The sequence below is a fragment of the Mus musculus genome, chromosome 1, assembly GCF_000001635.26.
Source record: "Mus musculus strain C57BL/6J chromosome 1, GRCm38.p6 C57BL/6J".
Lineage (NCBI taxonomy): Eukaryota > Metazoa > Chordata > Mammalia > Rodentia > Muridae > Mus > Mus musculus.
In genome coordinates, this window is record NC_000067.6 from 77,515,189 (window position 1) to 77,540,692 (window position 25,504).

General features: G+C 42.2%; 1 long non-coding RNA gene across 6 annotated transcripts in view, besides 14 other annotated features; it reads left to right on the plus strand.

Moving 5' to 3' along the window:
- Window positions 6,712-7,187: an enhancer, noted in NCBI's record as "SacI/BglII fragment". NCBI's record gives its function as "enhancer in rhombomeres r3 and r5" and the evidence as "EXISTENCE:transgenic organism evidence [ECO:0001131][PMID:9425139]".
- Window positions 6,790-6,798: a protein binding site, noted in NCBI's record as "Krox20 site 8". NCBI's record gives the evidence for it as "EXISTENCE:nuclease protection assay evidence [ECO:0001106][PMID:9425139]".
- Window positions 6,911-6,919: a protein binding site, noted in NCBI's record as "Krox20 site 7". NCBI's record gives the evidence for it as "EXISTENCE:nuclease protection assay evidence [ECO:0001106][PMID:9425139]".
- Window positions 6,968-6,976: a protein binding site, noted in NCBI's record as "Krox20 site 6". NCBI's record gives the evidence for it as "EXISTENCE:nuclease protection assay evidence [ECO:0001106][PMID:9425139]".
- Window positions 6,978-6,990: a protein binding site, noted in NCBI's record as "Krox20 site 4, 5". NCBI's record gives the evidence for it as "EXISTENCE:nuclease protection assay evidence [ECO:0001106][PMID:9425139]".
- Window positions 6,997-7,005: a protein binding site, noted in NCBI's record as "Krox20 site 3". NCBI's record gives the evidence for it as "EXISTENCE:nuclease protection assay evidence [ECO:0001106][PMID:9425139]".
- Window positions 7,002-25,504, plus strand: part of Gm32793 — an 80,193-nt gene continuing 61,690 nt past the window's right edge. For all 6 annotated transcript variants that reach the window (XR_865558.1, XR_003947884.1, XR_003947885.1 and 3 more), the window contains exons 1-2: window positions 7,002-7,284; window positions 13,660-13,761. This is a non-coding gene — a long non-coding RNA (predicted gene, 32793). The remainder of the gene's footprint in view (window positions 7,285-13,659; window positions 13,762-25,504) is intronic.
- Window positions 7,044-7,052: a protein binding site, noted in NCBI's record as "Krox20 site 2". NCBI's record gives the evidence for it as "EXISTENCE:nuclease protection assay evidence [ECO:0001106][PMID:9425139]".
- Window positions 7,056-7,066: a protein binding site, noted in NCBI's record as "region B". NCBI's record gives the evidence for it as "EXISTENCE:nuclease protection assay evidence [ECO:0001106][PMID:9425139]".
- Window positions 7,115-7,123: a protein binding site, noted in NCBI's record as "Krox20 site 1". NCBI's record gives the evidence for it as "EXISTENCE:nuclease protection assay evidence [ECO:0001106][PMID:9425139]".
- Window positions 9,885-10,511: an enhancer, noted in NCBI's record as "HindIII fragment". NCBI's record gives its function as "enhancer in somites" and the evidence as "EXISTENCE:transgenic organism evidence [ECO:0001131][PMID:16728472]".
- Window positions 9,996-10,015: an enhancer, noted in NCBI's record as "E4". NCBI's record gives its function as "enhancer in somites" and the evidence as "EXISTENCE:transgenic organism evidence [ECO:0001131][PMID:16728472]".
- Window positions 10,029-10,046: a protein binding site, noted in NCBI's record as "E3". NCBI's record gives the evidence for it as "EXISTENCE:protein binding evidence [ECO:0000024][PMID:16728472]".
- Window positions 10,029-10,046: an enhancer, noted in NCBI's record as "E3". NCBI's record gives its function as "enhancer in somites" and the evidence as "EXISTENCE:transgenic organism evidence [ECO:0001131][PMID:16728472]".
- Window positions 10,135-10,154: an enhancer, noted in NCBI's record as "E1". NCBI's record gives its function as "enhancer in somites" and the evidence as "EXISTENCE:transgenic organism evidence [ECO:0001131][PMID:16728472]".

Sequence of the window (25,504 nt, forward strand, 5' to 3'; positions counted from 1 at the left end):
CCAGCGCCACGTCCCCACCCCCACGGTGCAGAGCCCACCCCCGAGGTCCCGCCCCCTCCAGCCTCCGCAGGGCTCAAGGTCTCCCGAGGCTGGCTTCCCAGCAGTGATGGGTCTGTGCCCCCACGAGAGGCCCCAGACCTTGTCTCGATCCTTGGGGATCGATCCCTTGGACGGCAGAGGGAACTTCGAGAGACTCCGAAAGGACGGTGGGGAAGGCCAGAAAACGTTGGCATTCCCCGCCCGGCCCCAAGTCCGGAGGTGTGCGAGGGAGAAAAGACTCCTGTTGAGATGAAATAAGTCTGAAGTTGACCTGCACCTTGGCTCTTGCCCCTTGCCGAGGTCGTCGGGTCTCTGTACTGTCCACCCCAGCTAAGGTCGGGCGCTCTCTGCTGCACGCAGCCACCCTCACTGCCAGGTTTTGTGTCTTTATGGCGTTCCTCCGTGGGAAATGCTTTGGGCTGGGGGACTTTCGTAGCTTGATAATTCCTTTCCTTCTTAGTTACCTAGCCAGGGGGACCCAGTCATCTCCCCAGCAGCAGAGCGCGGTCACTTGTCCCCAATCTTCCTAACGTTTGGAAGTGATCCCTGGCCAGGTCCGGGTGTTCACATCGACCGAGCCCACTACGGGACTATGAAGGGAGAAATCACCTCGCGACAGCCCTAGCTACCGGGAACTCACTGTGCTTTCCAGGGAGTGTCCCTGGAACCACTTCTAGCCATTCCTGGACACTTAGGTGTAGAAGGGGAAGGTTGTAAGAATGCGAGCACCTGCTGCACAGAAGGGACAGACAGAGGGTCGCAAGCTGCCTGGAGCAGCTACTGTGGCTCTGAACTCCGAAGTCTCCCCGGTACTGATGGGGACAGTCTCCCAGGGGACCAAAATGAGAGGCTCTACCCGCAGAAACTTGTCCCACAACCCCGCGTTGTTCTGGGTGCCAACCATCGACTTCCCAGGGACGCAGACACCATCCGGTCCTCCGATGCTCAGGCCACCGGGGAAGCCAATTTGAGCGCCAACCGCAGCTCAGCTAGCTACCAAGGGACCCGCCCCAGTTGAAACTGGGTGGCTGGTCCCCAGGCGTTTGAAGGGGTGGGATTCCAAAAGATCCACCTTCCGTGCTCGCCTCAAGCTGCCCCTCCTTTGGCTCCCTCCCGGGCCAGATTTTCCTCCTCCAAGTCTGGGTCTCAGCCTGAGTGGAGTTTGAGTGGAGGCACTTTGCAAACAGCAGGGGCAGAGTATCTACGTGAACCAACCGCGCCACCTGCCGGCCAGATGCGGGAGCGCGCGGACCCGGAGCAAAGCAGAACGGACAAAGACCTCAGCCAGCCAGGCAGGTTGTCCAAGCCCGGCTAGTAATTTATTTACAGATTTGGTCAGGTCCTCCCATACTACGGTACGTAAAGTCCTGTCTCAGCTTCCTCCACCTAGACTACGAAAGAAGAACTCGGAAAACGTTTCATGGAGGAACTTCACATGCAAAGGATTTCATGAGTAGCTTGTCCCCTAAAATGGGAATATGGAGTTAAAAAAATCCAAGCATCACCGCAAGGTGTGGAGCAGGTAGAAATCCGAGCGTGGCTCCAGGCGCTTTCTGGTTGTTGTCATGGAGAACGATCGCGTTTCCCGTCCAGGGCTGGAGAACTGTGCTTGCAAATTCAGACCCGGACTAATCACACCAGCAACTTTTGCAGAAGGCAAGAGTGCGCCGGTGGGCAGTAGCTGAGTCGGTTGTCCAGAGGGACAGCGGCTAAGGCTCCTGGCATTTTGACTCTGCGGTTTGGAAAAACCTATTGGAATGTCACCCACAGGGGAAGTGGATTTCCGTTATTGAAGCTACTGATTTTACATCAGTGAAGCGCGCGGGGGGGAGGGGGGATTATGCACGCAGGAATATAAGTGTGTGCATAAATTATTAAAAATAACCGCGCTAAGTCCCCTTAAGAAAAGTCTCGATTCTTTCATGTGTCTTTCTGGCTTTTACCGAAAATAAATAGATAAAGATCTAGGATCCTATAGTTTGGCACACAGATTGAGAAAGGAAAAGAGCAACCCGGATTCTTGGGAAACATTTTTAAACAATAGGTGCCACTTGTGTCTGGGCAAGCGAGTGAGTACTGTGTATTTTCTATAGTTGAAATAGAAAACTAGCTGCCCATCTCGCTGAAAGCAGCAACATTTCGAAAGCACGCATCCCATCCCATGCGCACACTGAATATTAATCATCTTTTCTGGCTACAGATGCCTGAAAAAGCAGAGCTGAAGCAAGGATACAAACAGTCTTCCCTTGCCTACCTTCCCTTTGCTTCACTTCTCAGGCCTCACCGCAGCCCAGCTTTGAGGAGAACCAAGAAACTAAAGGCTAAGTGAGGGAAAGCCTGTCTTGTAGCCTCCTCAGTGAGATCACTGGGCATCTGTCCAGTGACCCCCAAAGAGAACACTCTCCTGGCCACTGGGATGACATCTAGGCCGAGCAAATACAGTTCTTTTTTGTTTGTTTGTCTGGTTTTGGTTTTGGTGTTTTGAGACAGGGTTTATCTGTGTAGCTCTGGCTGTCCTGGGACTCACTTTGTAGACCAGGCTGGCCTCGAACTCAGAAACCCGCCAGCCTCTGCCACCCGAGTGCTGGGATTAAAGGCATGCGCCACCACGCCCAGCGCAAATACAATTCTTTAGTGCAGAAATGAAAACATAGCGCTGGCCCTGGTGACCATCAATGCAGAACTGCTCTGTGCATTGTATACTCTAAGACCCTGGGGGTTTCTAGTGTTCCCCTCTTTATAACAAGCCAGTGGAGTCACATAAACACAAGATAGCGTTAGAGTTGCAGCTACCACCCAAACCACTTGGCGCTAAAATAAAATACACCTTTAGTCCCAGCACTACAGAGGCAGAGGTGAGTAGATCTCTTGTGAGTTCCAGGGCAGTCGGATCTGAATCGTGATTTCTACCCACGCTCTATAGTATGACCGTGTATCAATACATACAAACATTAAATAAACATAAAGTTAAATGGCTGGATTTCTTTAGGCGAAAGGACCCTACCCATAAGAATTCGTGTATAATTTGGGAATACTGAGAGACATGTTAGAATATTTGTGCTAATAAGCATACTGAGAGGGATAATTTAGATTACCTTTTGTCTTTTTGGTATTTTGCCTACCACAAAGATTTGAACTTACAAATTAGACTGAATGCTCAGTTGAATTAAAGCTAGATTTTAAAATATTTTTAACATTAAAAATGTTAATGCGCGCATGTGTGTGTGTGTGTGTGTGTGTGTATGTTTGTGTGTGTGTGTGTGTGTGTGTGTGTGTGTGTGTGTAAAGCATCTATTTGAAGGTACCCACAGAGACCAGAAAGAAAAAAAAAAGCTTCAGATGTCCTGACAGATTGTGAGCCACCTGACATGTGAGGACCGGGAGGAGGAGGAGGAAGAAGAGGAAGAGGAGGAGGAGGAGGAGGCTGGGAACCAAACTCTGATTCTATGGAAGCACACAGAGGAACTCTGAACCCCTGAGGCATCTCTTCTGTCTCCATATAAACTAATAACTGTAGCTATGCTTGCATGGAGAAATCACTAAGACCTTGAATGTTCTTTTCCACCAAGGACCTGAGCACTCAGACTTTTGGTGCTACAGGAGAAAGGGGAAGGGGCTGACTCCTTTACTTCCTGGAATGAGAAGGGGTGGGGCAATGACCTTGAGTTTCTTCCCTTCTCTCCCGTGGACTGAGGACAGTATGCTTGCCTTTGTCTCTTAGATTCTGGACTTGCTAGTATCTGAGGCTGAGATCTTACCTCCAAGAACAATAGTTTCCAAAACCAACCAAGGGCTGGCTGGATTCTACTCACTTCAAACCAAGATTTCACTGGTCCCGGCAATGCACGGTCACTTTGTTGATAAGGGGTCATCAGTTCCTTCTACAGCTTGGGAAAGTCACATCACTTTCCATGTGGTAATGTGACAGACAAGAGAAATGGTCACAAATGTCTCCCTCTGCAGCCCAGAAGGATGGTGAGGAGAGCAAGGACACAGGCAGGGACCCTCTGAACAACCCTACTCCAGATCTCAAGCCTTCCAGCTAAGCTTCAGGTAGTGGGGGAGGAGGGACAAAATTCAGACCAGATACTTTGTATCTGTTCTGGGCTTCACTGTGAATGCCAGCTTCACATAAGAATTACTTTATTTTTTTAAACATGCCCAAATGAAGGGTAAAACGCTCTTTATTCTCCATAAGATCTATGACACCATTTCCCTCAGTCAATTACAAAACCATGAAAGTCAATCTATACGCCACAGTTATTAAATAGCCCTTAAGATGATTTACTTATTTATATATTTTATGTATATGAGTGCTCTATTTGCATGTATGCCTGCATGCCAGAAGAGGATGTCAGACAGAAGAGGGCGTAGGATCTCATTATAGTTGGTTGTGAGCCACCATGTGCTTGCTGGGAACTGAACTCAGGACCTCTAGAACAGCAGCCAACACCTTAAGTGATAAGGATGGGTATCTCCCCTCCCCCACCCCCATGTCTTAATACTCTAATAGCAGAGGTAGGGTTACTAAAAGACTTTTGGGAATTATCATTGTTTTCTGATAATAAACTAACGGTCAGATATGTGAAAAACATAAAGCCACTTTGATAGAGAAATAATTATCTGTTTAGAATATTAGTTTATGAGCATACAACTGCCACCTCGTCCCCTCCTTTCACCTCTTCCCTTTTAGAAAAACAGTGCCTAGTGGCAATTCTGTAAGTAAGTTGACCACTATCATGCTGCTTCACAATGAAGCTATAAGTTTAGACCCACCCCATCAGCCTAAAGCATGCATTCACTATGCTCTGAACATTTACTTATTATGAACTTTCCAAAGAGTCTCTCTGGCTGTTCCGAAGACGTTGAAAAGGCCATAATTTATGTCTTGTTATGTATCATGTAAATGTTCTTCCAGGCTTCTGGATAATGGAATGAGTGGAGTGTAGTTTGGGAGGAAATATTGCTGTCAGAGCTGTATTTCTGGTTTTGTTTCTTCACCCTAACCAGGTATGCTAGTTGGTAAGGAAGAAGAGCTTCTATCTTGCAAAGACAATGTTTCTTGTGAGATAGAGGCAGGTGGATCTCTGTGAGTTCCAGGCCAGTCTGGTCTACAAAGTTGGATTCCAGGGCAGCCAGGACTACACAGAGAGACCTTGTCTCCAAACAACAAACAAACAAACAAACAAACCAAGCTTCTAAATCATCTTGTCAAAAGAACAAAAGATATGCAACTAAGATTCCAAAAAGCATGCTGTAGGGTTCCTTGTTTTCTTGAATTCTACGCCACTTGAATTCCTACTGAAAATTAATGAGGGCCTTAATGATTTGGGGAAAAGCACCCCCAAATCAACTCCTCTCTGGAAGTAATGAAGAAGGCAAATTATCAGCATTGCTGTGCTTGGAATTGGCGTTGTTTAGAGGCTTGCTGGACACATGCTTAAAAGCAGTGAAGAATTCACAGAAGTCTTTGGACCAGCATATGCCCTGCCATTTTAAGCTATTCTCAAGAACCTTCTTACCCATGGATAGGTGGGGTCACAGTTGATGATGTGTGTGTCCGCACAAATAAATTGGCTTAATTCAGGAACTGGATGAGTGATTTGAAGTAGGGAGGTAAAGAGAAACCGTTAGTAATGGGCCATTGGACTCCAACTCACATTTAAAGTGTTATCAGCTCAACCACTTGTTTTTCTTCTTTGTATTTAAACTCCTCAAATGTATTCATGCCAGCCTCGGCTTCTGCCGGATGGTGAGGATGTTTAAAATTAAGTATGGAAATTTAAAGAATGGTATACTTGTGAATTTTCTGATTCATAATTTTAGAAAGAACTCCCTTACCTGTCTCTAAGTTTATTGAAGGCTGTTTGACTTGTGGGGGATAAATCTTTGCTCTGCAGACAATATTTATCTACGATAAAGGACGCAGTTTACTGCATGAGATGCAGCCCTCAGTTCTGTGTTTAGAGCTAGCAGGTGGAGGAATATACATGTAACCATTCCCAGTTTCTATCTTCTTCATTTCTTGAAACTCCGAATTACAAGGAATTTGAACAATCACACCCAGGCGAGAGAAAGTGAGATTCTAACGTACACTCCACTTAAGAGCAAGGTTTGGTGACTGCCGCTTCAACCTGCCTATTTATATTATGTTAGACACCTATCAGAGGTAATTGCACAGCGGCAGGAAATTAATCAAGTCCGTTCCACTAAATGGTCAGTTTACTGCAGCTCAGTAAAGCGGGCTTCATTTCCTCCGTGTGTCTCATTAGAATTTCACCTGAAACGTTTATGGTTCTCACTTGGATTTTGGTGATTTAAAAAAAAAAAGAAATATGCACCGATAAAAGGCTAGCTGAAGCCCACACCCCCCACCCCTCCCCCCCCCCCCCCCCCCCCCGCGCAGTGCTGAATGCGCAGCCCAGGTTGAAAGCAAGCGCCAAGAGCTGCAGAGGCGATGAGAAAATTGAGGCTGCATTGTGTCTTCCCACTGGCAGCTTTCTTTGGTGATGCGCTTCCGTGTCACTTTACATGATGCTGTTGTGTGTTTGACATCGATCTGCTCCTAAACTGGGGCCCTTATTATTCTAAAGATGCCGTAAGATGGGCAGGCTTTAAAGCTCTTTCACATGTGTCCTCCATGTGGTTAATGATCACAGAGTTTCGGGCTCTAGATCTGCAGAGGCCTCTGATTTAGACGCGTCCCTTGACTGTCTCTCTTGCTTTAATCTGCTCAGCTCTGTCTTTGCCCACCTACACACAGCTGTCCATCTCCGGAAACCTTTCTGCTGTCAGTCAAGTGACAGACGCCTATAGAAGCTTTTTGTGCCAAGGCCTCCTGAGGCCCAGCACCATATTTAGATGGGAAGGGGAGGGGGAGGGGGAAGGGAAAACAAGGGATTCTTCCAAGGCCAGGATTTGAGGGAGGGTGTGGGTGGGTGGGTGTGGGTACACTACCCGTGGGAGGGCTTTGGTGCAAAGCTTCTTCAGAAACAGCTTTCTCAAACACACAAGAAAATTCAAGCATCTATACCAGCCCCTAACATCTGCAGCCCAGCAATGTAATGCAAAACCTCCGTGGGAAGTTAGGCATCCCAGGGCTGATGGAGGCAAAGGATAAAGCAGCCTTCTGTACGCTAAGAGAGCTCCATGCTCAGAGTAGCCCGTTTCTCTCCTAGTATGGGTGCTAGAGGTGTCTAGATTTCTCTTTCTCGGAGCTGAATCTCCCTGATTCTTAGCTGATCTGTAAGTACCCTTATTGTCTCTTCCTTACTTACTTGGGAGCACTGGCTTGGAGCACTGGCTTTGCTAGTTGGATTTGCCAGGGGACAGTTCTGCTTCTGATTTTATACGGATTTCATCCTCTGAGATTTGACGTCTTAATATAGGGAGGAGGTTGCATCTGGTGACAAGACTCCACAGTACTGAGATGTCTCTATTTATACAGCATATGACATCCCCTTTACAGCTTTGTAACTGAAAAATGGGATAGGTCAGACTTGGATCTCTAGGAAGATAGCCTGAATTGAGACACTGACTTTATTCAAACTACTTTTTTTTTTTTTTTTTATTTGATGCCGTTCATACTATTCTCATATAGCTGTTCTGGTCTGTTTTGTTTTGAGACAGAGTCAGAGTATGCGGCCGTGGTTTGCCTAGAACTCACTACTTAGGCCAGGCTGACCTCCAACTGGTGGTACATCTTCTTGCCTCTGTCTCCCGAGTGCTGGGGTTACAGATATGACCACCATGCCTAGATGAATTATGGTCTTTTAACTTGACTCCATATTCCTAGCCAGCTGGAGCTCAAGACTTTTCTCTAGTATCTAAAATTTACAATAAAATCACCAGAAATCCAGACATTTTTCTAACAATAAGTAGATTGTTAGAAAACCCAGAATAAAGATAGTTTTTATGTAGGAGGAAGATGGATGGTTTCTACCTACCTGGATATGAATTAAATTTGCTTTTTATTTAAGGTAATACAAAGGCACATATCACCCCGATATAATTATAATTTAATTCAATAATATATTTTTTAAAACGGCTGTTTCCATTAGCTGTACTCGTTTTAATTTTTTTCTATTTCTATTTTTGTTTTGTTTAGTTTTATCACGGGTAATGGAGGTAAAAAGAAACAAGAGAGACGGCTATTGGAATATTATAGTTTCTCTCTGGTATCAATCCTCTGTGTGTCTGTGTGTCTAGGAATATTGCATCTGCTCACAACTGGGTCTCTCATCAGGCAAAAGGCAGGCAGCCATGACACAGGAGCAACAGTGTAACCAATAAGCCTGAGCCAACAGCTTTATAACCCCCAAGCATGCTTGGGATGTTAACACAGATGCTTGGCAAATCCCTGGGGAATGTTTGGCAAATGTTTGAATCACCACTGCTCTAAACGTGTTGAGTGCAAAGCTAATAATTACCAAGTCACAATAATTTTGTGACTCTTATTTTTTCCCCTAAGCTTATAGTTGATCTTTAAAAACAGTGTTTTTATTTTCTTAAACTTAGTATAAAAATGGGGGGGTGCTAAGAAATGTAATAGATGTTGGGAATCTATATGTACTCATATGATATATGTACTCATATGATATATATACTCATATGATATATGTACTCATATGATATATGTTCTCATATGATATATGTACTCATATGATATATGTACTCATATGATATATGTTCTCATATGATATATGTTCTCATATGATATATGTACTCATATGATATATGTTCTCATATGATATATGTTCTCATGTAATATATGTTCTCATATGATATATGTTCTCATATGATATATGTACTCATATATGTGATAGTAAAGTGGCAGACAGCAAAGGCTTTAAATGTTAAAAACTGAAGTCATATCGAGCAGTCTCTTGGAAGATAACTCACCTATTTATTATTCTGTAATGTTTTGATCTTCATGTTCTGATAAAACACACATGTATAATTTAAATCTAATATCACTTGGAGTTCAACTTTTTTTTTTTTGACAGTTGATTAATTTCCAAAATGATGAACCTGGAGAGAGCATATTGAGTAGTGCTCAGAATGAATATTTCAACGCTCTGGGAACCCCCCCCATAAATCACACTCTGCTCTGGGTAGAAGCAGGCTTTTGGGAAAGACCCTTCTCAGGAAACCAACACGAAGGCCAGTGGTGCTTTCAGAACTCAGTTGGCGCTGCTTTGGTGTATTTCAATACCCAGTGAACCCAGAGATTATTTGTACAAACATTAGACCCATGTGTGTACACACAGACGTGAATTCCCACAAACCCTGAAATACTGTTTGTAAGCCACAGAACTTCATTAGCTGCAAAGAATATTCCTTCCATGCACCACCTGTAGCAGTCTAACCCAGAATAAACATTGTTGTTGCTTTTTTTTAATGTGGGAGGAAGACGGATGGTTAATTGTTAAAGAAAAAAATCAACTCTTTGAAAATCAGCACCTGTTTAAAAAAATTGCCTTATATCATAATAAGAGTATTGGTTTTTCTCTTCCATTCTGTCACGCTGGTTTTCTCTCTGATTCTTCATATTGTGAAACATACATTTTTTCCATGTTCATTTAATACATTCATTTTAGAAAATAACCATAAAAAATAAATTTCAGAAGGTGTACCTGTGTGTGTGTGTGTGTTTGTGTTGGGGGTGGGGGTGGTGCCATACTGCTTGTTGGGGGAGGGCATTTCTACTCTGTGGGGAACATGTTCCTAGTTCCTACTGTTTGAACATAGAGCTCCCTACCGTGTGTGTGTGTGTTCCATATTCCCTATTACCTGTTCTTGAGCTTGTTACAGGCATAGGGAGTACAGTTTCCCCTAGATATGGGAAGCTTTGGTTCTTTCCTGCAGTTGCATGAACTTGCATTGCGCTGCCTTCTGGGTCTATTCATTAAGGCATTTGGGAAATAGATATAAACATTCACAGTCGCTTCCTGTCTGCTACACCAAATGACCAGCCCTGGGTCCTGCCATTTTGGACAAATGTGCCCACCTCTGTAAACAGACTCTCTGATCTCATTTCCCATTGCCTGGACTGCAAACTTGTGATTTCGGGAGCTTGCCAACTGCTGCCTCACACCGCAGGCATTTGTTTCTTCTTGTAGCTGTTTCCTTTACCCAGCAAACAGGAGAAAGAAATAAAATCGCCAACGAACACGAAGAGCCTAGCTGGTTATCAGCCAGTCAGCTGAAAAGTTGAAGAGCTTAGGCGATTCAAAGTGGTGGTGAAAATGAAGTGTGGAAAAACTAGCACTTCAAATTTTTTACCTTCTCCTCTCTCCACGTTTGGCCTTTCTCAAGGTACAGCATAGTTCCCATATAGATTTAGTCTCAGCAGTTTTGTTCATCTGTGAAGGAATGATGGCCTGAGGCATGCGATTTGCAGCTTTCTGGAGGCCCACGTTTGGATCAGGTGCTTTAGACTGAAGCAGAGGAATCAGTCATTTCAAAAGCTTAGTCAAGGGCAACGTCAGCTCACCCTCCCTGTGCCTGGCCCTCACGCTGGCACACTGGTGTGAAGCAGGTCTCTTCACGTGTCTCATGACCTGGAGAATGAGGAGGCGAGAATGTCCATCCCTTCATTTGTTAAATTGGGCTGATAACCATGGCAACCTGAGGATTCTCTCAGAAGTGGCACACTTTCCATTCGGTCACAACAGAGTCGCTGACATAAATACTGGGTTGTCTCCTAAGAGTGCAGGGCCTTGAACTTTGCTGGACAGATGAGGCAACAGATCATTGTGGCAAATCACTAGCTTTGTCAGTATTTGTCTGCGTGTGTGTTTGTGAATGTTAGTGTTTGTGTGGTGTGCATATGTGATATACATACATGTGTGTGGCAGGTGACCATGCCATCGAATGTACGACAGGTGGAGGAGAACTTTGACTGTCCTACTTTATCCTTCTTGGCTCCATTCCTTTGAGACAGGGCCTTTCATTGATTCCAGTGCTAGGCCAGTGGCCAGCAAACATTGAGGGTCTTCATGTCTCTACCCACACTGCCCTGAGATCATAGGCGTGTGCATGGCCGCTTACTTCCTCAGCAGTTTAGAAACATCCAACACCCCTTATAGTCTTCTATAAGAATACACGAGATCCCTCCAAACCCTCATTCTTCCCGTCTGAGAGTTTATACTCCTCTGCCCTTTTACAGACAGCTCACACTTGTACCAATGCATCTTTTACAGCATCTTTTACTAATGTTCAAAATTTTTTCCATGAGTCAGATTGTTTTAGAATCTTTCCATATTGAGGCAAATTACAGAATTTACTTAGTTTTTAAAGACCAGCACACATGCGCACATGCACGCACACACAAACATTCACCTACATTATCTGTTTCATTAGGATAGATACCTATGTGGATATAACTTCGCTATTGCTAATAGAATTGCAGACATCTTTCTTCACAAACTGATTTAATACCTCAAGGATAAATAATCATAAATAGGATCTCTGGCAAATTTCTTTTCTTTGTTTTTGGTTTTGTTTATGAGAAACCTCCTTCCAGCCTTTTGTAATGGCTGTAGTAATTTGCATCTCTATTACCAGTGTGCAAAGGCTTTCTTTTCCACATTAGCACTGGTGGTAATCCTAAATGCAGATGCACTCTGGACCTGTGCAGAATCTTCTTCCTGTGTTCCTTCTCTAAAGGATGTCAGCTTTAAAAGACAAATTTCATTTTTATTATATCTAATTATGCATGTGCGTCTGTGTGGAGATGTGTGCACGAGAGTGCAAGGTGCTTACAGAAGCCAGAGGTGATGACTCCTCTGGAGCAGGAGTAACAGGTTGTGATGAAGCCCTTGGTGTGGGTTCTGAGAGCCACACTCTGATACTGTGGAAGAGTGGTCCATGGTCCTAACTACTGAGCCATCTCTCCAGCCTTCATTAACCTTTACACCTTCATATGTAAATACTGACCTTCATCTACTGCAGGATGTGCATGCATGTGTGTGTATGCATACATTGCTCAATGGGCAAGGTAGGAATCTTGATTTCTCTCTCATATGTGGCATTCATATTAGATGCCAGTGTCAGCAAAATTGTTCCTTCTAAGCACAGATAATATAAAATGCCAAGAAGAGAAAGTGGGTTCTGCCTATAACATAACAAAGAAGAACATGGGACTCAAAGAGCTTAACACGGCTGCTGTGAAACCATATTAAACAACAAAGTAATACGTTAGAACCCCTGGGTTGTGGGTTGTTTGATATGAGACATCTCCTTAAGCCTCAGCTTCCAACAGAACATCCAATGGTCCTTTAGGCCCAGAAACAACACAGTTCTAGCACTAGCTCTTTCTACACTTGGTTCTGGAGGGAAAAAGCATTCACAGTCAGTTGTCATCTACCCCTCGTGAAGTAAACAAGCAAATGGTTTGCATGCAACTTGGTGTTCTGTAGGCAAGTACTTTATTTTCTACAAAAAAATTTTTCTTAGAAGAATAGATGAATCATATTTTGCATTTTAGAGAGTCTGTTTTCCAAAAGTACTTGTTTAAAAAAGAAAATCTCAAACCTACTCGAGAAATATAGAAACCACTCGTTGTGTACGTATACTGCTGATAATGTTAACCTTTAATGTGTGTATGAATGTAAGCTGGAGAATTCATAACTCTCACAGTTAGAGAGGGAGGGTCTTCATAAATAAAACAGCCCACTTACTTTTGCATCTTCCAAATAGCAAGGCAACTCACCCACCAACAGATGGACGCATATTTAATCAGTCAACTCATTGCTGTCTTTTGGTGAGAAAATATATCTGCAGGTTACAACACTGGGTTAAAAAAATAAAACTAAAATCTCAGAATCATGGGTTTCATGAAAAGAATTATAAATTTTAATACTTTGATAACCTATTCAAATCTTGTATAGTGATAAATTAAACTAAATTATTGGTGGAAAAACAAATCATGCAAAAATAATTTGGGGTTATTGTAAATCTGAGACATGAATAGAATTGCCATCAGTCTCAGGCTCCTTTCATGGTTATCTATTCTAACTGAGTTAAGTAAGCTGATGTGATCCAATTCAACTCAAGGCTGTTTGTGCAATGCTGTTCAGAGATATTCTACAATATTATGCTTCTGTTCTTAATTTGCATTATACTGACAAATAACTTCAGAAAAAGATGCTCTTTGTTTTGGAGAAATTACTCTAAAAATGAGAAGATAATATTTATCAAAGGAAGCCAGATGCAACATGACTGAGGGTTTTCAGAGCTTACTTTGGGAGGGTCCCGAATTTAAACGACTCTCTTTTTAAAAAGAATAAAATAGTCTATCAGATTATCCCTTCACACACAGAGCAGGGGGAAGGGGGAAAATGAGGTAATTATTTCCATAATTTAGGCACTTAAAACTTTCCTTTCAAATATCAAAATGATTGATATGATAATTTTGAATGAATAGTCAAATTACTCTTTCACAGTTTGCCTTCTCATTACAAGAGTAGATACAACCTAAGGGTGGATGTAACGTTTGTAAATGTGGACTACTAAGCTCACAGCTTCCAGGACCTTTCAGAATTTATCCAATTATCCATAACTACCCTTTGGCAACATGGGTAGGAACACTTTATCTTCTTCTTCTTCTTCTCCCAGGCACCAATGTGGAGCTTTCCCTCGCAGACCTGAAGCATGGCTGTACAGAGGCTACAAGGCAGAACAGTAAGCATGAATGGGCAGCTCACATCAACTCTGGCGGTACGCACTGAGGCATACTGTAAAGAACAGTCCGATCTTGGGCTGGAGAGTTGAGTGCAATAGTAGTTTTTATAGTGTCTTTAACTCATTTAACAAAATTGGTGAATGTCAAAATATTACACACTTCTGCAGAAACTGTAAAAGTAAAAATATGGATGTTAAAATGGAAATTCAATGATTGATTTTGATGTGAGTCTGATGATGGCTTGTATCATCTTTCCTTTTATATAATTGCATATTTATATTTTATTAAGTTAGAAACATAGACTAGAGAAGGGAACAAAACATTTAGTCCTAAATCATCAACTCGGGTATACAAAACAAAGAAATGTAAGTTTCTTCTTACATTCATTTCTTCTTTCTCTCTCTCTCTCCTTTTCTCCTGCCATACCTTCTTTCCCTCTTCACCCCTCTTTCTTCCATATTCCCTTCCATAAAAATTATGTGTATAAAACTAAATGCACTTTTTTTGTCTCCAAAAATGTATGAAGGGCTGTGGAGTTTGCTTAGTGGGTAAGGGATGCTTGCTATCAAGCCTGATGACATGTATGTTGGAAGGAGAGAACCAACTAAGTTGTCCTTTGACCTCCACAGTTATAATGTGCACATATATGTACACCTGTACACACACACACACACACACACACACACACATGCACACACACACACACACACATACACATACACACACACATGATATTTTTAAACACTTAAAATTTATGAGGAGAATTTTATTTTGTCACAAATAGGAAAGGATAAAATTTTAATAACAAGGAGATGTCAAAAGAATGAGATATTTTCTTCTTTTTTCACTAAAACAAACAGATGGGCTTTCAAACTAGACTTTCCTACCCAAAGGAGAGGGGAGAAAAGGAGTGAACATTGAGATAGTCACCCACAGGTTCTGAAAGAGGAGGCTCCATTCTATGGTGGTGAGCTTCAACCCAGCCCATCCCTATTAGGAAAACCAAACATCTAACAGGTGTGGTTGTGAAATTGTGACTGGTCCTTACCTCACCCTGAGAACAAAAGAGATATGAAAAAAAAAAAGGCAAGTGACATGGTATCTCCCTATCTCAACATAGAAAGATCAGACTACAGACAGGGTCCAGAGCAGAGTTCCAACAGGCTGTGACACAACAGTTTGAGAGCAAGTAGGGAAGGAGGGAGGCTGTCAGGCATCAGAACTGTTTCCCCAAGTTCAAGTCAGGCCATGGTTCAGAGTTGATTTCTGTCACTGCAGGTACTGAGTGCCAAGTTGTTAAGTGGCACTATTTCTGCTCAAATGTATAGATCATATAACTCTCTAGTGTGGCTTGATTTCAAAGAGATGGATGGCAAAGTCTTATCTTAACAGACAAGAGGGCCATGTCCAGTTTAACACATTGTTTAGATGATTAAGGAGCCTTGGAAAGCAACTTTCTGTGCCTTTGGTATACAGCTTGGCAGATCATCATTCCTTTGGTTGGTCAATCGTGGAGAAAGACCTGAATTTTAAACTTACTTGTGTGGCACAATGGAATAAAAGCCTGAGCTAAAATCCCACAGGAGAGTAAAGTACTGGGTTTGACTTTTAAGAATCAATTACTTAAGTCCATGATAAAGGAACTATAACTCTATGTCAACTGATGTGGGATAAAAGATATGATTTTGGTTGTTTGGTTGTTTGGTTGTTTTGTTTTGTTTTGTTTTGTTTTTCCAAGACAGAGTTTCTCTGTGTAGTCCTGGATGTCCTAGAACTATTCTGTAGACCAGGTTGGCCTTTAACTCAGAAATCAACCTGCCTCTGCCTCCCAAGTGCAGGAATTAAAGGCATGCACCACCACTGCCTGGGAAGACGTGATGCCTATTGAATTGAATATCTTGACATGTGTCAAGAATTGAGTAAAGAAGGTTATAAAATGAATGTTGATTTAGACTAAATCTACCAAATTCTAGTATCCCCCAGAGGAGAAAAAGGAGTTGTTCCACCTCTGGTAGGCTGCATCTATCACATCTGGAGTGGGTATCCACTTCTGGATGCCACATTTTTACAGGGACATTGATAAATGACAAAACTCTGGGGGAAGGCGCCAGGGATGTTGAGCCTCGAGGCCATGTCTTCTGAAGGAAATGGACTCCATTTAACAGAGATGCTGAGAGGAGCAAATAGTGACACCCCTCCTCAGTCCGAGGGGAGGGGCAGACAGTGTTCTTTGCTATTTTCCTCCAGGGGCAGAACTCAACTCAGTGAGTAGCTTTATGAGGAGGTGGACTTCTTGTCAATATAAGAAATGCTAGCTACAGAATTTGAGGTATTCTTCATCTATCTTCTGCTAAGTGGTGGCCCCCAAAGCAGGAACAGGGTAGTCACCTATCAGCACATATTTAGAAAGGAATTTCTGTGTTGATGGAACCATTGAATTTCTTAACCTCTGTGAGTATTTATGAAGTGATGTCTGAAATGAGCAATTTGCTGGCAAATCCTAGAAGAATTTTGGAATTGTCACTAAGAATGCAAAGGGCAGCACCAATTAGAGATTTGGGGAAGATGACCATTGTTCAAGACTTTGCAGCTGTTAGAATATACATGGAACCAAATAGATAATGTCCAATAGCTTAGTAGTCATATCTAACTAGTCATTATTTTATATATGTATGTATGTATGTATACATATGTAGGTATGTCTGTATATAGGTATATATTTACATGTGTATGGTATACTTATGTATGTACATACGAGTGTATGTACATACATACCCATGCATGTATATATTTATGTGTGTATATGCACGTTTGTCTATATTTATGTATGTGTATATACGCACATATATGCGTGTCTATGTATATATGTATGTATGTGTCTTTGTATATATCATATATATGTATATGTGTCTGAGTATATAAATGAATGTGTGTATGTATGCATGTGAGTTGGAAATTGAACCCAAGGTCTCCTTCATGGTAGGAAAGTATTCTATTACTAAGTGACAGCCCTAGACTTAAGAATATACTTTATTTAACCCTATGCACCTGTGACAGTACCATCTCAACACAGTCTTACAGCAACAGAATTACTAATGGGATGCCTTACAATCTTTGGTTTTTTATGAAGTCTTTGAAGTCATTTGCATACATTATGCTTAAAGCACATCTCAACCCAGGCTTTTCCTATTTTAGTGTTCAGTTGCTACATGGTAAGCGGCTACCACTCTGGATGGCACAGACTGGAAACTGGAAACAGTCTCCAAACGTGGAGAGTTAACACAAAAGGGGTTATGAGTGAAATCGGGCTGAGCCACAAAGGTTACCAAGAAATTCTGGAGACAGAGCCAAAATAAAGAGGGTAGCACTACAGAGTGCTTCTATTCTGGCAGCCACTAGAGTGAGAGCAGCCAGGAATACAGGTGGAATTTGACCAAACAGAGCAGAGACTCCAGTGGAGGCTGAACTGCACCTGCCCCACTCCTGGTTGCTCTGGTAACCAGACTCCCTCCCCATGCTAATGACATTCTAATGAGAGCATCCACATGCAAATGAATTAAGCAGTAATTACAGGCAGATCGTTACTTGTTCTACTAGTTAAGAGGGTGGTGGCTGAGAGAGGAGTTGCGGAGAGGTTGGTACCTCACAGAGGGGACTGCAGAAGCAAAGAGTGAGTTACCAAATAAAACGGTTATCTGGAGTCTCAACGACAGACAACAGAGTCAAGTAGACACGTAGTCAGGTAGCACTTTCTACTTGGCTTTTTCTGATCTTATTATCACTCAGTGACTGAGATCAGCCAATGGAAAGAGGGGGAGGCACTGCATAGAGGAAAAGTGGAGACCTGGAGCCATGAGTATCCCCGTCCCTCCTCCTCCCACATCAAAATAAATTACTTATGAATTGCTGCAGCTCCCAACTCATCCATGGGGAGCTACAGTGAAACTCTGGGAAAACTCAGAGAAGAGATTAAAAGAAGAAAGCCTATCTTTTATTCCTGCTTTGGCTTCGCTTTTAATTGCTTTCTGTAGTTTTCCCCAAGTAGACCACAGTCGTGTTGTAATTAACAGTGAATGAGTTGAATACAGAGTTGCAGGAGCTTGATAACCCTGGCAACAGGGTATGGAAATATGTGGAACATGCTGAGGCATGTACCTTGTAGGAGCTCTTACTTTTCCAGAAGCTTGCACAGTCTCTCAGGAACAAGTAAAATTAATATGATATATACATAAAGAAAACATAGCTGATAATACATCCAGAAGTTATTCCTTTATCATTTAGGTGTGATGATTTATGCTTATAATCTCAGGTACTTGGGAGGCTGAGGCAGGAGGATTATAAATTGAAGCCAGCTTTGGTAGTATAAAAAAGAACCACTCTCAAATAAAATTCCATGACTGAAGATGTAGGTCAGTAGTGGATGCTCATCTAGCTTTCTCGAGGTCCTGAATTCAAGCCCCAGCACAACCAAAGCAAAGAAAGAAACGAATAAATAAATTAATTAAATCAGCTCAGACAATAAAGCATGGATGGAAGGAAACACCAGTCATTTGGAGTCCCAGTTTTATGAACATTGTATATCAATATATGACCTTCAAACAGGGGTGCATAAGAAAAATAGTTCTCCACTTTTCTTGGGAGTAACAGCCTAATTATCTTGCTTGCTTTGCACTGGGAGGGCCTCCAGTTGCACAGAAGCCCAGGAAAGAAAGCTTTATTGTGAGCTCATATTCCAGGTGGGGAAATAAATTAACTTGCCCAAGAGAGGAAGTGGCAGAGCCAAGAACCGAATCCAGAGAGCTTGGCTCCAAATCTTTAGATGTGTATTCTAAGAAATCAAGGAGAGAGAGCTTCATGGCAATCAATCTACCTTCATTGGTGGTTAACTAACCAACTCCACCCTTGCTACCTAGTGGAGGAACTGATAGAGTGACATGGTGTAATATGGCAATCATATATAGAACAAATGATAGAATATGGGATATGGGACATGGAAAGGAGACGTTCACAGGGGTCTGTCGATGAACCCAGAGCTGTGCCACTGAAAGGTTTGGGTGTGAGGGAATTGAAATTAGCAGAGCAGAAGTGTAAGAAGTGCAAAAAGCTGGACGGATCTGCTAAGTATAATCTCTCAGTCAAGCAGATGAATGTAATATGGTAGAATACTGTGTGAGGAAATAATTGATGAGCAGATTTTTTTCAAGTCATAGACTCAAGGGAACCCCTGTGGTACAGGGAAAGTATGAAAGAAATCTAGCCTTGGCTAAAGTAACCAGAGGACATAAATGAGGAGGTGTCAGTGAGAGTAAGATAGGACGGTTTCAGCACGGACACCCGTGGCGTTTGGAGCTAGATAATTGCGGTGGAAGCCTCCTGGCGTCTGGTGTGTGGGAAAGATGTCCAGGAACACCCTGGACTTTCACCAGCTGGGCGCCGGTAGCGTCCTTTCCCAATGTGATAATGGCTCCAGATATTGCCCCATATCCTCGGGGATGAGTGTGGGTGGTGGAGCGAGAGCAGTAACATCAACGATGACAAACGGTGGTTTAGGGAAACGCAAGTTTAGCAGACCAAGGAAGCAATGGGGAGAGCAGGTAACAGACCACAGAGCATCGTTGGGATTCTGTAGACAGACACCAGACCTGGAGATGAAAAGGGGAATGTTGTAGATGAGACTTTAGAGCTAAGGTAGGGATGGGAGGTGAGTTTGGGACTGAAAACTAAAGCAGAGAACTCTAGATTAGCCAAAACTCAGATGAAAGCATAGGAAAGACTGGAAGCTGGATTGGCTTGTGATCGCCTCAAAGCCGAAAGCCTGCAGCTGAAGGAGAAGCCGCAGCCAATAACAGTGGAGACTTCTGACAGAAGAGGTTTAGAAAGAAAGGTGACATTAAGATTTCTGAGTGGTGGTGGCACACCCCTTTAATCCCAGCACTAGGGAAGCAGAGGCAGGTTGATCTCTGAGTTCAAGATCAGCCTAGTCTACAGAGTGAGTTCTAGGGCAGCCAAGGCAACACAGAGAAAGTCTGCCTTAAAAAAAACAACAAACAAACAAACAAAAAAACAACAACAAAGTATTGTGTAAAATGCTCACAGTTTTCTTCGTGAATATTTCATTAATTTTATTTAATTACCTTGTACACATTAGTTTTAAACATAAGAAGAATAAATTAATGTGAGCATGTAACTTATTTTAAATACAATAAATGTATAAATGGCAATTGAATATATATTTTAAAACAACAACAACAATTCTGTGTTTTGGTTTTGGTTTCTGTGTCAACCAGTGATGGATGGTACAGGGCGGTTCCAGTGTCCTATTTTGATCTCTCAAGCCTAGATAAGCCTTACTTTGGAAACTCCCTTCTAGAAACTTCCAAAAGCAAGACAGAACAGAAAATAGAAACAGAGATTTACTTCTTTGTGAAACTAGGCAATGAATTCAGGAAAAACTGTGAAAGAGAAGACTTTTCACTGTGCTACATATATATCTAATTTTTTCCCATGTATTTATGTGAATGGGAATCTTGCCTGCTTATGTATTTGTGTTCCATGTGCATGCCTGGTATGTAAACACAGAGATCACAAAAAGGCATTTGGTCCCCTGGAACTAGAGTTATAGATGGTTGTGAGCTGCCATGTAGGTTCTAGGAATCAAACCCTTATCCTCTGGAAGAGCAACCAGTGCTCTTAACCACCGAGCTACCTCTCCAGCCTTGTTTAGTATATTTTGATGATTAACTCACGGACATGCATATTGCTTCTTCTTCTTCTTCTTCTTCTTCTTCTTCTTCTTCTTCTTCTTCTTCTTCTTCTTCTTCTTCTTCTTCTTCTTCTTCTCCTTCTCCTTCTCCTTCTCCTTCTCCTTCTCCTTCTCCTTCTCCTTCTCCTTCTCCTTCTCCTTCTCCTTCTCCTTCTCCTTCTCCTTCTCCTTCTCCTTCTCCTTCTCCTTCTCCTTCTTCTCCTCTCCTCCTCCTTCTTCTTCTCCTCCTCCTCCCTCTTCTTCTTCTTTCAAAAATCTGAAATTATGTAGTCATGTTGAAGAAAGGCATGAGCTGAAAGTGAAATGTACATTTTTGGTATTCTCTCAAAGACAGACGGCAAAATCACAATATGCACCATTCTTAAGAGCACTGTCTGTGGGCGTGAGACTGTACGAACATGGTTTGTTGCCAGGGGCCTGAGTCAGTTGTTTACACAGTGAAGCCAGAGGGCTGGAGCCATCATAAGTAAACGCAGCTGAAGGAGGATAACGTAGACAGTAGTCAAGCAAAAGAGATTGTAGGTCTATGAAATCATCTACTTTCTTTAGTTTGTCCTAAGTGTCATCTCACACCATCTGAGAGAAAGGACTTCTTGTTCACTCAAGCCCCTAGCTGTGGAGCTGACTTTCTGTTTTCTGCCAGCACTTCTGTTTGTGCATTTAAAACTCAGCGGAGTCAGAGATGCTTGTCCTATACCCATTTCAGATTGCGGCGAATTTGCTCTAAGTCCTACTGAGTTGACACACTCACTTGGAATTTTTAAATGGTATGTAGAACCCTACTCTCTCTAATCAAGGAAATCTCCCCATTCATCTCTACGCTTGTCCGTCTCCAGCAAATGCAATGTCTGCATAAATCACACATTTGGGGTAAGCAAACTTTGTGTAGGAGCACGAAAATCCATAACAAATACAGAATGCCCATCTGGGGTTCTTTTAACTGATTTTTGTCAGCCTTTATTTCTACAGTTGCAGAATAATATATTCCAGACATTTGAATAAGATGGTACAGTGCTTTATCTATAACCTTTCCCATTCACCTTTGAGTTGCTCTGTGGAAAAGGATTTACTAAAAGCAGTTTACTAAAATAATCACTATTTATGCAAAGCGTATAAGACACTCGGTGTGAAGCACTTAACTTGAATGAAACAGTTGTCACTATAATTGATAGAAGTAATTAATTTTTCAAATCTAGAGCCTTCTTGTGATGCTTCTTCCACTTTTCTGCAAAAGAGCAGGGCACTCAGATATATTCACACACACACATACACACACACTCACATACACATACACACACAAACATATACACACACATACACACACATACATATACACACATACACACACATACACACATACATACACATACATACATATACACACATACACACACATACACACATACATACACATACACATACACACACAAACATATACACACAGATACACACACATACATACACATACACACACATACATATACACACATACACACATACATACACATACACACATATACACACACATACTTACACATACACACACATACACACACACACACACACACACACACACACACACACACACACACACACACACATACACACACTTACTTTTGACTATCATGCCCTGTACTGAGGGTGAGACACATACCAGGGACTAAGGCAGCAAAGTCTGTGTTCTTCTAAAGACAAACTCCAGTGTGGGTGGTGAATAGCCAAACAAATGAACAAATTGTGTAGTGTAACACATGGAAGTGTCATTGCTGCCCCTGGAATGGGGTATCAGAGAAGGCTTTTAGAATGAGATGGTGGATGGCTGTCTGGGATATGATCTCCAGTGTGTCCTCACTGCTTACGTATGGCGTGGCTGAGTTTCCTTGCCACATGTTTTTATGTTGAGTTAATACTTTAAAGCTGGCGAGATGGCTCATGAGGTGAAGTGAGTGCTCTGCAAGCATGAGAACCTGAGTCTGGTTCCCTAAGACCTACATCAACAGTCAGGCCTGGCAGAGGTTGCCATTTGCTTGGCAATCCCAACGAGGAACTGCGGGACAGGAGAATCTTTGAAGGCTGCTGGCTGTCAGTATGGCTGAATCCTTGAGCCCAGGTTCAGTGAGAGACCCTGCGGCAAAATGGAGAGCTCAAGATGGAGAGAAATGAAGGAAGACACTTTGACAACAACCTCTGACCTATTGCAAATGCACACACATGAACACACAGAGGAACATGTACGTTCACATGTATCACACACACAAAAGAAAAGTTAAATGCCCCCCTAAACTTCTGTAATTTAGGATGCGTGTCCCCAAATGCCTGACTAAAAAGGAATAAGTTTGTCTTAATAAACACAAATTAACATTTTAACATAACCTTTCTTAGTCTTTACTCTAGTTAATTAAATTATAATTTAATTCTAAGACATCAATTTTGCATATAGGAAAGGCACATTGAGACAATTATTATTCTTAGGTTAATATTTTTTGTTGGATTTAGAGTTTAAGAATTGACGTAGAGATGTTATTTTTCTTTTAAAGGAGCTTAATATCAGATTTGTTCCTAATCATTACATATAATCATAGACTTTGCTTTGTCATGTTATCTCCTCCAGTCCATATTTGGGCCCATCATTCATGAAAACCAACTGTGAACTTTCCATCAAACAGAGAAAGGACTTATCCTTGCTCCCAATTCCTTCCTCTCTGGTGTTAGCAGCCAGGATCAAGGTGAACTCAGTGCTCAAACAAATAAAAGCTGTTTCAAGATGAAGTAAACATTAAAATTATTGCAAAATGTACTGCTCAGGCAGGATGACACTGAGGAGGGGAGACGCTTACTCATCTGTGGTATAAATCAATTCATTTTATTGTGGAAGATCCACAAAATTCTAGAAGAAACAAAATCAATTAAGACCTAGGTGGGAAGAAGCATTTAACAGCGTCAAATACAGAAGATGTTGGAATAGATTTGAAAACAGCTTTGTGCCTAGATAACAAAGCTTTCTCCAGATAATCTTGAAGTGTTAGCTTTAGGACATAACTGGCATTTTTGTGGAGTGTTTTCCAAACACTACAATGTATTCAGTTAGAAAGAATTCCAATTATTTTACACTCAGTCCTTCCTTTAGAGAAGTGTCCCTTCCTTGTAGATTTTTCTCGATTCCTGTAAGTTAAAAAGTAACATACTCAGAGATTCCTCCAGTGGCCTGTTTGTTCTATAGAGAAGCCTGGGACACAAAGTATTGGCATGACCTTTGGTGGATTAAACTGGAAAATTATTCTGAAAAGCATGGGAACCCTAAGCTATTCAGACCCTCAACTCCACACACACCCAACTCTTCAGTTGTACAGATTTACAATATTGTCCAAGCCAAAACTATCTACCCGTGACTGTCTCTAAATTACCTTCAGTTTTTCTATAGGGCCTTTGAAAACATTGAAAAACAACAAACTTAGGAGGTATCAAGACTCTAATAAGTTATCAACATTTTTGCTGAATCCCCTAAGGGCCAAAGAAGAGCTGCTTCTCAGGGAGGCTGAGGTTGGAGGGCTTGTGATTTTGACAGATGAGAAAAGAAACAAATAGCATGCAGGGGTTACAGCAACAAAATATAATACAAGTCCAATTACAATAATACAGGTTCAATTATAATTCATGCTAATGTTAAATGAGACTGTGTGTATACATACTCCACGTGGTACTTTGAAGTCAAAGGAATACACTTGGATACAAATGGCAGGTTAATATTACACAGTATGGGAAAACTTAAGAGTATACTTTTTCTTGCTCATATAACCCAAGCTCTCTGTGTCTGTGTCTCTCTGTGTCTCTGTTTCTGTCTCTGTCTGTCTTTCTGTCTCCCTGTCTCCCTGTCTCCCTGTCTCCCTGTCTCTCTGTCTCTCAGTCTCCCTGTCTCTCTGTTCCTCTGTTTCTGTCTGTCTGTCTGTCTGTCTGTCTGTCTGTCTTTCTCTGTCTCTCCCATCTTAAAAGAAAGGCCAATAAAGGAAACCAAAGGGGACTGGTTGATGGCCTTGGTTCTCTGTAATCTCTAGCAGCTGTCTCCATAAGAGCTCCTGAACCAAGTGCCCCTGAGTGGCCCAGTATTGTTCTGACCTCTTGGAGCAGTTACTTCTGCTAACCCAATTTATGAGAGCCAGCAACATCTGGTGGTTTGGTACCTTCATCCAGCTCTGATGGCCCCTCCAATCAGCAGATGAATGTGTCCTGACTGCCTGTTAATGTGGATGATAATGAAGCCTGCATTAGCAAACGTTGGGGCTGGGGGCGGGCAGACACTTTCTGGGGCCTAGCCATGCAGCGTGGCAGAGTGGGCAACAAAGGAGAGGTGGTCGGATCCAATAAAGTGCTTACGCCAGAAGGCCTGACACGCTGCAGGCGGTCCGTGACATCTTGTGGCTTTTGGCTGTTGTTGGGTGTGATGCGTGTCACCAGTATGATGGATGGCTTTCAGATCTCCCCATTATATCATATCTGTAAGAAATTCCCTCTTCCTCAAATGCCTTTTTGTCCGCTTACCCTTGGGCTGCAGATGGCACCTGCCCACGCATTCCCATTGTGTGAAGCCTACAGAGGGCTCCACCATTCTTCAGAGGTCCAGCTCACGGTTGAATTGCCAGCATTCAATTAAGACTTGAAATTATGGCTTTAGGCAGTTTAACCTCTTTCAACAGATGAGTGGGGGCTACACTGGCCACTTGGGAATTTCCTGGGGTATCTCAGAAAGATTTTCTTCCTTGAGGTCTAAAAGGACTGAATTGCCAGGCAAAACAAAGGCAACTGTTTCCTTTTACACAGTTTGGTTAAATTATTTTTCTATAATAATAATAATTAAAAAATCCTCCTGGTGAGTAAAGTCATATGAATACATGGATTCCTCAGAAAAACACAAAATTCTCTCAACTGCAAATATGGCTTCAATATAGTAATTCATACAACATACAGAGGTTAAACATGCATAATTGACAGTTGGCACACAAATATGCTGGAAGACAGTT